The 11,202-nt window shown below is 43.6% G+C and overlaps 1 pseudogene; it reads left to right on the top strand.

Annotated features, from left to right (window-relative positions):
- The first annotated feature begins 7,600 nt into the window (after nucleotides 1-7,600).
- On the top strand, nucleotides 7,601-8,365 carry LOC143602366 (toll/interleukin-1 receptor-like protein pseudogene; annotated as a pseudogene).
- Nucleotides 8,366-11,202: the final 2,837 nt, after the last annotated feature.

Raw genomic sequence — 11,202 nt, 5'->3', positions numbered from 1 at the left:
AGCAAGGAATCCAAAGAAGATAGCGGTCTTACCCGCACAAAGATTTATATTTCACAAGGATTCATTACAAGAATGGCCGGGTAACTACCCGCCTACAAGAAAATAAATCTATACAAGCTAAATCTATCCTAGCAGTGGGAAGGGATCTTCAGGATCAGGCTTCAGGGCCACTTCCACTTGGACCAGCACCATCAGTAGAGCGTGGCAGTTCAAGGAAAGCTTTAAGGATAGCTAGCCCATCATCAGCAGCAGCAACTTCGTTTACCTTCTCCACCACCGGATGCGGGAAGGCGGCATACTGGTTCACTGCTTGGTCGTAAATAGCTTCAGTATCCACATTATACAAAGGGAAGTTGGAAGGCGGGACGCCTTTCTCAACGAACCCTAGACCAAGCAGGAAGCCGACCCTTTCCCCATCCTCGTGAGAAGCGTTGAGGGCTGCGCTCATAGCATCGTCATACGACGTCTCAGCAAAGACTCGATGCACAACCTACAAAAAAAAAAAAAATACAAGTATCAGAACCTTTTCTATTGACAAAGAAAAGCGTGAAGACATGAAGCTAAACATACCTGAGACAACGCTTCTCGAAGAAGCCATTCCTTGGCAACCAGAGCTTCTTGGAGGGCAGCTTGAGCTTCGTTACGGGCGCGATCGGCTTCACTCTTGCTGAGGTTGGCAAGCAACACTTCTTTAGCCGCAGCCTTTTCGACGCCCTTTAGCTTACGCTCAGCATGGTCAAGCACCCCCCTCTGGTCCAGGATTTCTTGGAGCTTTTTGGCGTCTTCCATTGCCAAGGCATCATGAGCCTGCTGGAGAGCCTCTAATTTGGCTTTAAGCTCCTCATTCTCCACGCGTAGAGGCTCATCAACAGCTTCAGCCTTGGTGGCCCTCTCGGTTGCGTTCCTTGCAGTTTCCTTAGCCAGCCGAAGCTGTTCATTAACAGCTTGGGCAGCCTTGGAACGGGCCTCGAGCCGGGCCTGAACTTCAACCTCGAGGCCCTTGAAGGCCTTCTCTTTCTCCGCAGCCACTGTGGTAAGTTTTTGGTTCTCCTCCGGACAGCCCGCGCCTGAGCTACTTCTTTAACGCGTAGCTGCTTTTAACTTGTCGTTTTCACGACAAAGCAGCTCGACGCGCGGCTGCATACGGGCCAGGAGAACCCGAAACTCATTGCTTAGCCTACCCTCCTGGTAGCTAGCCATGGCTTCCCCCAACGCACCACTAGGAGCAGCGTGACGAGCCCACTCCACGCACTCCACAGGGGTGCGAAGGGTTGTTCCTCGGCGAATGTTCCATCGTGGAACATACACTTCATTGGAATCCGACACTGCAAAAAACATAAAGCAGTTAGGAAAAGATGATATAAAAAAAAATATATATTTATGAAAAGGGCCAAAAGAACCCTACGCACCTGTAGGGTCAATAACAGGCCGATAGCCGCCGAACCCATCACCTGAACCCAAGGGAAATCCATCCAAGAGGTCAGGCAGATGGGAAGGTGGCAGAGATTGGCGAGAAGCCCCATGCGTACCTGATGGATCGGCCGTCGTTGCCGATGACGGGGGCATGGTAGCAGCCGCCGCGGTCGCCGCCGCGGAATCCGCAGCAATAGTAACCGCCGGCTCGGTGAAAGATGCAGTAAAAATCGCACTCACAGCCGGCGGTGACGTCATCTCAGCTGGAACAGTCGGCTCAAAGGAGTGAGCAACTGAACCAGCGGAAGCAGGCGCAGGCGCCTGGGTCGACGCCTCAGGTAGGCTGACCAAGCCTACCGTCATTGGCGGAGAGGTACTCCTCTGCGCTCCACCCTGGAATGCGTCAACATCCACGCCTGCGTAAAGAAGATAAGTGTTAACGATATTAAACTATGAAGCTAAAGATAAAGGAAGTTTGTACTTACGGGTTTTCTTGAGCCTAAAGGTACGGAGAGGCGGGGACGAACCCGACGGAGCCGGCCTCTTTGCGCCGGTCACCGTCGTCTTCTTGGGCTCTCCGGAGGTGACAGTCGCAACCTCCGGAGCAGTGGTCTTATCACCACCGGGATTCCCCGCCACCTCTTCGCTCTCGGTCTCCGAATCAGACCGAGGCGCTGGATCGGCAGTGGAGGCACCTTCTCCTTCCCCTTCCCGCCGGCAGCCTTTTTCTTCCGCACCAACGGAGGACCATCTGCGGATTCCTCATCAGAACATACGATTAGAGGAATTCCAGCAGAGGTTTCAACATTGAGGGGTCGAGGGTCGAATAGCGCCTTACCTGGCCGACGGGCGCTAAGGATCTCATGGCCTAGCGGATAGACCTCCACGAACCGATCCGCCGTTTGTTCAAGGATGGGCAACTCGTTCTCGTCTAGAGCGCGAGTACCCATCCGAGCGGGACCGTCAGCCTCCCGCGGGTACAGGAGCGACTTCAAGTCGTTCCCCTCTGAAATAAACAGAAAAGAAGTTAGAAGAAATTCTAAATCAACAAAAGGAAACAAAGCATACCGTAAGGAACAGAGTTCGAACCGTATTCGAGGACGATTGGGATCTTTTGCGCATCGGCAGCCTTCCACACCCGGCTCATCCCCAGCATCACCATCCCGGACTCCGCAAACCGGTAAACCGGAGATTGGACCCGAGATATCTTCGAGAACCATTCCGCCTCCTGGTAGTTGGAGGCGTGAAGGCTTGGGAGAGCTTGCCCATTCTTAAACTTCATGGCAAGGGGGATGGCGCGAGCGGAGATGTAGAAGAACTCCCTCTTCCACGAGCGAAGACTGCGCTCGGTTGCGCAAATCTTCAAACCCTTGATTCGGGTTATCAGGGTATACCACCCCTGGATGCACCTCCAAGTGTAGAAGGTCATCAGGCAGTCAACATAGGGCTCAATTCCCAGAATCCGGCACACCCACTTGAAGTGGCGAACCTTGGCAATCGCCATCGGATGCACCTCGGTCAGGTGCACACCGTGCCTCTCAAGGACACGGTAAACAAACTTTGTCAGTGGGAACCTAAGATTCCCATAGACAAAGGATGCAGCATATACCCCGATCTTGCCTCTGGGGGCATCGTACACAGTCTGATGGGGTTCAGGAAACTCAGGCTCGAGAGACTCGAGCATGAACTTCCTGACGACGTACTGGTACAGATCGACAGGCAGAGCACACTGGCACTCGCCAGCAGTACTCTTGTCATCGGCTGTAGACTCGAGATCACGAGACATCTTGTAAAAGAAAGAAGAAAACGATTTCGAGGGAATGCATGCCTGAAAAGGTGAGTATTCGCCGGAAATCGCTTAGAAGATGAAGAGAAGAGTGAAAGTATGGATTACAAAGAACCCTCTCCCCCTTTATATACTAATCGCAATTAATGCGATGAAATTAATGCGGAAGAGAGAGAAAATGAAGGTGCAATGAAACTATGACACGTGGCAAAAAGCAAGCTGGCAACAGCTGTTGACAGGACGCGTACCATTAATTTCGCGGCCACGCGCCCGAAAAATCGCGCCCACGCGCCTGAAAAAGCGTCTGGAATGACCATGTACTGTCACGTCACCATAACTTCCTGCACGTCCTGACACAGTCAGAAGAAACCGTCGCACGACGTTTCAGAGGTTTGGATTGTTCTTATCTTTCCACCAACTCTTCGAATTTCAAAATTCAAAATTCAAAAAGATTCAAAAGTAAGCGGGAAAATACCCCTTACCTTGGCAAACAAGTAACCGTAAGACGGATGCGGGTACAGTGTCAAGGCAAAACCCTTCACATACCTAGCACCCGCAGGGAATTGAAGCCAAGAAAACCTTGGCAAACAAGTAACCGTAAGACGGATGCGGGTACAGTGTTAAGGCAAAACCCTTCACATACCTAGCACCTGCAGGGAATTGAAGCCAAGAATAACTTGGCAACCAAGTAACCGTAAGACGGATGCGGGTACAGTGTCAAGGCAAAACCCTTCACATACCTAGCACCCGCAGGGAATTGAAGCCAAGAAAACCTTGGCAAACAAGTAACCGTAAGACGGATGCGGGTACAGTGTTAAGGCAAAACCCTTCACATACCTAGCACCCGCAGGGAATTGAAGCCAAGTATACCTCGGCAACCAAGTAACTATAAGACGGGTGCGGGTACAGTGTTAAGGCAAAACCCTTCACATACCTAGCACCCGCAGGGAATTGACGCCAGGAATACCTTGGAAGTAAAGTAACCGTAAGACGAGCGCGGGTACAGTGTTAAGGCAAAACCCTTCACATACCTAGCGCTCCGCTGGGAATTGAAACCAAGAAGGATCTTCTGGGCAATGCTTGCGGAAACGGAAATAACATCCCCGCATAGCGGGAACGTCGAGAACTACGTTGTTTGAAGCTCCAGGATGGAATTGGTGGTTTTAACATAATTGATCACTATGTTCAAAACTACCAAAACCTCATGGAGAATCCACACAAGTGGGACTCAACGCTCCTGACTTGCGAGGAGGTTACAGACCTACCCGCATCATACCCAAAGACCAAGCAGGAAACTCGGGAATTTCTGCAAGTGACAAGGACTTCCGCGGGAAGAATCCCCATGGAAAACCTTAAAAAACCCTTTTCAAAACCCTTTGCTTAAGTCCAAAAGTTCACCTCACTTTATTAAACACTCATGAGAAGAACATTGGACTGGGGGGACTTGAAGAGGTAGGTCCCAGCAGAGCCCAATTGGACCCGCAAGACTCACCTTGAAAAGGGACGTCTGCACAGAAACCAACTGGATCCGCAGGACCAACCATGCTCAGAGACGTGACATCCTTACGCGCAGTACGCAAGCTGTTCCCGCAGGAAATGCCTCCCAATGGTGAAGGACTCCGCCTGTTCCCGCAGCCTCGGATACAAGCCATCAGGGAAGGCCACCCGCGCAGCAAGGCTACACGCACAAGGCACTTAGCTCTCAATCATTCAGTGTCACCTGAAGGAATGAGCAAAGCCGGGAACAATCCCGCACAGTGGCGGGAGGGGGAATACTCCCGCCCAAATAAGCCAGTCCGTACGATACAGGAAGATCTTCTGTACTGTACCTGACGAGGTATGGGCAAAAGATCTGACTAAAGATACGACAGCTTATTGACAACAGTATGGCGAGCAGCATGCTCCTGTACTGTATGCCACTATTAGCCGCTGCCTACTCACCAACTCCTGTCATACCACGTGCATAGCCGGCAGTTGGTGGAAAAGGAATAGTATACAGCAGGCCTGGTCACTATCAGCCGCTGCCTACCCACCAACTACCAGCAGGGCACGTGCGTAGGCTACTGTTGGATGAACAGGAATACTATTCAGCAGGCCACACCTCCTTGGAAACCTACCTTCGGCTATAAATACCACAAATGGTATGACCATCTCATCTTATCATATCTTATCACATTATCATCATATTATACCTGATATCTGCTCTAGCAATCTCTTAATATACATTTATATTTAAAGAGCAATCTAGTCTGATTCTCACGCCGGAGGGTGGTCACAAGGAGGAACCCCCCCCTTCTCAGTGACAAGCTCACGGTGTCTGTTTTGCAGGTTATCAGAAGAACCATCTTCTCTGGGTCTAACCCCTCGTGGGAAACATCTATCTAACCCCCAGGTTACTCGTAATCTGCCCGGGGTCCCGGTTAGTGTTTCTTCAACGAAGTTCTGTTACCACTTGTTAAACCTTAAACAACTAACAAAACATTTATGCGACTTTTTTTTATTAATAATAAACAAGAACGGAATACATACTACAACAAAAGAAAAGTAATGTGCTTATATAGGCCTTACAAATTGCATCATACTCAAACTCAAAATACTAATTTGGCTCCAATGTTTTCAGACCTGGGCCGAAATCGGCCCAGACATCTTCCCAGGTCATAGGTCGGACCGGTCATTAACCCGGATGATGCCATATATATATATATATATATATATATATATATATAGGGTTAGGTTAGAATAAAAACCCACTTGAGTTGTGAAAACTCTAGAAACCCATTCTCAACCACATGTTTTTAATTAAAGATTAAATCTTGTGGTTCACAATTAAAGTTAATAAAAAATGTTTAAATTTATTTACACTTTCTCTCTCATGAAAACATAAATAAAAATTAGTAAAAAATATTAAAAAAAAATAGCAAAACATTTTTTTTATGTTTTCAATGTTTTGTATTAAATGTAACAACATATATTACATGTAACAAAAAAAAAACGATATTACATAGGGTTTTCACTGGTTTTCACAACTCAAGTGGATTTTCATTTTATACTTTGCATATATATATATATATATATATATATATATATATATATATATATATATATATATATATCAAGCAAGCATATGGCAACCATCAACTTTTGTGTTAACTTCTAAACACCAAACGTTATGTGTACCACAAAATGGGCTTTTTTGAAAAGGCCTAAAGGCTATGTGTAGTGGATGGTGGAGGGCTACAAAATTTGAGAAGGGGGGAGGGGGGGAGGTTGACACGTGGCCAAGCGAGAGCTATGTAGCCCGAGGCGGTGCTGCAACCCACAAATCGCCCCAACCCTCCAATACATGATTGTCACGTTAGCATCTCCATCACACAAAAATACGTGTCAAGATACGAAAAATACGTGCGGCATATGCCATTATCAAAGAAGAAACTTGGCCGGGCAGAGGCTATGACCGAAGGTAGGCGGCGACTAAGACTAAGATTAGATTCTAGATGGATGTTGATTATTTTTACGATTAAAAATAGAAAAAAAATATTAAGAAAATGCGTTTTACCGTCAAAACCGGCAGGGTTTTAGAAAACAGGCTAAGTACTGCAGACCGCACCGGTAAGCTTAGCGGGTCCCGGTCCGGGTTTACGAAGAACTCAAACTTCAAATAAAAAGATGATAAAAAATAATTTAACTATTAACTCGATCTCTTCCAAGCGCATGAGACCAAAACTGAATCACCCTTATACTTTCCACATTAACCGTTCAAATCCTTCAAGTTGGTGTTGCACCAAAAGTTTTACATAACTCATTGAGATGATGAGTCTTTAGGAAAGGCGATGTAACTTTTCAGGGGAATCTCATAGTGACCATGAACAAGTATGCTAGGTATTTATTTGCTTCTCCAATTATATATAGTGATGTGTTTTGTTGAACAAGAATGTCAGTTAGTGAATATGATAAAACATGTTACAAACCATAAACGTAAAGGAGGATGATCCATGTAGTTAAGGAAGATTAATGATAAAAGGTACAATTTCCTACATGTACACCTAAAAGACGAAAAATGAAGAATATTCATAAGAAATCTCATATTTTATAAAAGAAACATTAGATTGGTGACTTTGTAGACCTTGGACCGGGTGAGCACTTCATAAAGTCAAGGTACTGAAAACAAAATAGAAGATACAAGATTGTTTGACTAGCACTCACCCATATTACCAACTATCATGGTGAAAACAAGTAATGACCAATTCTCAAGATATTAATTATAGGTCTTAACTCTTAAGCCATACATTGAACTATAAAGGTTTTCCAAAAAATTGTCGGCCACTAATCTCTTACCAGTTCATCTAACTTTTCCCGATTTACAACGAATCCATTTTATTCAATCCTTCATCCTTGCATTCAATGGCATCTAGTTTGGTGTCATCAATTCGAAAGAGCTTCGATTATGATGTTTTTTTGAGTTTCTGTGGTGAAGACACCCGCAAAAACTTTGTCGATCATCTCTATCATGCTCTTCAAGATAAAGGCATTATCACTTACAAAAACGATGAAAAAATCGAGAAAGGGAAAATGATCAATGATCAGCTCATCAAGTCCATTGAAGATTCCCAGTGTCACATCATTGTATTCTCCAAGAACTATGCGTCTTCATCATGGTGCTTAGATGAGCTTGTAAAGATCATGGAGTGTCGGAAGATGAAGGAGCAGACTGCTTATCCCATCTTCTATGATGTGGAACCTAACCAAAGCGGGGCCGTTGGAGAAGCCTTCGCAAAAGATGTGGAGAAAGAGGCTTCTGTGAGATGGAGAGATGCTCTCAACGAAGCAGCTGGTCTGGCTGGGTTTGAGTTGAAGAACACTCTTGATGGGTAATTCCTTCACCTTATATTCTTTAACTGCTACTTTGAGTAATCTAATTGAATCTTCTTTTAACACAGGCCTGAAGCAAAATTTATTCATCAAATTGTTCAATACATTTCACCAAAACTACATTTCATTAACTTGTGCGTTAATGGAAAGGTAGTAGGCTCATCTTTAGAAAGCATCTATGGTTTACGACATTTAAGAGAGCTTAGAGTTGAAGGTAGTTTTCGAGAGGTGCCAGAGGATTTGTGGCATTTAGACTGTCTAGAGAAGCTAGCTATCTTTGCATATGACAAAGATTAAGCATCTTCCGGATGGGATTGTTATGTTGAAACATCTTAAAAATGTTGAACTTAATTCTTGTTGGTGTCTTGAGCAGTTACTTGATAATATATGCAGATTAGAGTGTTTAGAGGAGTTACACCTAACGGGTTGCACATCCTTACTAGATGTTCAGAGCGGCATCTGTGGGATGAAACGTTTAGATCTCCCCTCTTGTCATAAAGTTGAGAAATTGCCAAAGGAACTTGGATGTTTAGAGTGTTTAGTGGAGTTACACCTAAAGGATTGTAGATCCTTGCAAGATATTCCGAACAGCATTGGTAGAATGAAAAACTTAGAAAGATTAAATCTCTCCTTTTGTTATAAACTTGAGAAATTGCCAGAGGAACTTGGATGTTTAGAATGTTTGAAAGAGTTGAATATAGACGATGCGGGCATAAGTTGTCTTCCGCATACCCTTTTTAGATTGAAAGGTCTGTGCATTGTTGGGTCTAGGTGGTGGCTTGAGTTGTATGGTTTTAGAACCTTGACAGAAATTACAACAAACACAGCCTACTACTATGTATAGCAATTAATATTCGAGTCGATCAATACATGTTTGAATATTTCATTTCACTTTGTTTTTTGTAGAATGTAACTGGACTTTCTTGTAATTTTACATTGATTTGAAAATTTTGATAACTTTTTCAGCCAAATTATTGGTATGGTCATGATTTGTTATAGAGCCTTATATTAATATATATACGAGTTAAAGCCAGCTATGGCTTATGACTTTGACGTTGCATAAAGGTTTTTTCTAGAGAGAGAAAGAGAGGTTTTCCTACAAAAGCTTACCAATATATACAGTGGCAAACCTTGAATAAAAACGCAGGGAGTGGGCTCAAATTTTCGGATAAAAACGGGTAATTTTATTTTACATTTATTTTAAATTGAAAAAAAAAATTGTGACGAAACCATTTACCGACCACAAGTCATCGCTACAGATAATATGATTCCATGTCGTGATATTTCTTACAAAAGTAATTTAGTATACTTTTACGTAAATATTTTTGATATATAATATTAATTTCATCTTTACTCCTATCTTTTTTTTTACTTTCTTCCGTTTTATTATATGTTTTAACTTCAAAATATTATGTATATATTTTGTGATATTAAAATATATCAAAATGCCAAAAAGATTTTAAGTCCTTATTGTGTTCATACATATTTTATTAAACCTTTGTTTTATTCAAAACTATTAGTTTTGTTGTCAAGGTCGTTCATACAAAGTTCGTTAGAAACCAAGTACTTAAACAAATCACTTACAAGTTGAGGGACTGAAATTGGGAGCGTCTTGATGTTCGGTTTATTTGTATAGATTTTAGTATGTTAACTTAATCGTTTTACTAGTTTAGTTTAGGAACTTTGGTAATTCATACATGTTTATTGTGTTTCAGGTCACATGTACTTAACGCGCTTAATTTGGACCTGTACGAGCATGGAATGAAGACCCGGGATGTCTAACACGCTTACCGAGACAGTTATACGGACTTGCTGACTGAAGTGACCCATCGCGTAGCGCGATGGGTGTGGGAGGCAGGGCATCGCGCTACGTGATGCCCTTGATTTAATGATGCTTTGACTTTTGGTCCATCGCGTAGCGCGATGGACTAGAGGAGGGGACCATCGCGCTATGCGATGGTCCGCACAGACGGGATAGTTAGGGTTTGCATGTTATATTCGTTTTGACGACCCTAGACGCCATTCTTCACCTTCCAGGCGATTTTCAGAGCAGAAAGGAGAGCCACCATCACTTCCAATCATCTCCAAGCATCATACATGTCCTACCAGATCATAACCGAAGCCCGAGAGATACCGATGCGCGGCTAGTTCCTTCGAGTCATGCCCGGGATGTAGAGTATTGTATCTTTCAGTTTTTCTCATGTATTAAGAAAGAATTGATTGTAACTATTGTTGATGTTAATCTATAGGTATTTATGTCTAGTATGATTGTGCACAATGTCAGTTTAGGTTTATTTCGATCGGAACGATTAGTGTGCCAGTTGCTATGATAATTGCTTGTAGGATTGTTTTGACCTGTTAATTGCAAGAAAGCATACGTTTGCCCCTAGTTGAGTCACACTGGCAGGGACCGTTTGATAACCAGTGCCGTGTGTTAGTGAGCGTGGATGCCTAAGGTTTAACCGGTTAGTCAGTCTGTAGTTGACACAGGATAGTTTATCTGTTAAGTTGCATGAGTTTGCTGTTAGGTTACGTACTTGGATTCCCGGGTGTGATTTGTCTTTGTTAATTGATTGAATACGTGATTACTTGTTTGCTTATTATAAAATATAAACTGTTTGCTAGTGTGATCAGCATTTTAATTGAAACACTTCATAATGTTAGGAATCGTTTACACTATACACTAACCACATACTCCTCATGGTTCGACACCCTACTTACCCTGACTAGTTTAAGATGATTAGGACATTGATTTATATTGTTTTTGACTAGATAGTGACAGTCTAGCATCAAAATGGCGCCGTTGCCGGGGAGTTAGTGCGCTTAGTATTATTGTATTAATTGATTTCTTTGTTTAAATTAGTTTAATTTAGTTTTTATTTTTATTTTTAGTTTAGTTTTATTTTTCCATTTTACGTGGGGTGTGTTATTTGTGCAGGCAACAGGTTTATGCACACCCGCTATTCAGGAAGAAAGTCTCCATTGATTTACGAGCCAGAGATTGAACGTTTAGCTCGGCAAAACCGAGCTCAGATCAGATAGTCAGATATGGAAGGTCAAAACCAGAATCAAAACCAAAACCCACCGCCCGAGATCAATGCTTTCCAACCCGAACCAAACCCACCAAATAACCA

Source organism: Bidens hawaiensis, unplaced genomic scaffold, assembly GCF_021521415.1.
Source record: "Bidens hawaiensis isolate Kalapana, Puna unplaced genomic scaffold, B.hawaiensis_p1.1 tig00058761_1, whole genome shotgun sequence".
Taxonomy (NCBI): Eukaryota; Viridiplantae; Streptophyta; class Magnoliopsida; order Asterales; family Asteraceae; genus Bidens; species Bidens hawaiensis.
This window is presented reverse-complemented; position numbering and strand designations above follow the sequence as displayed.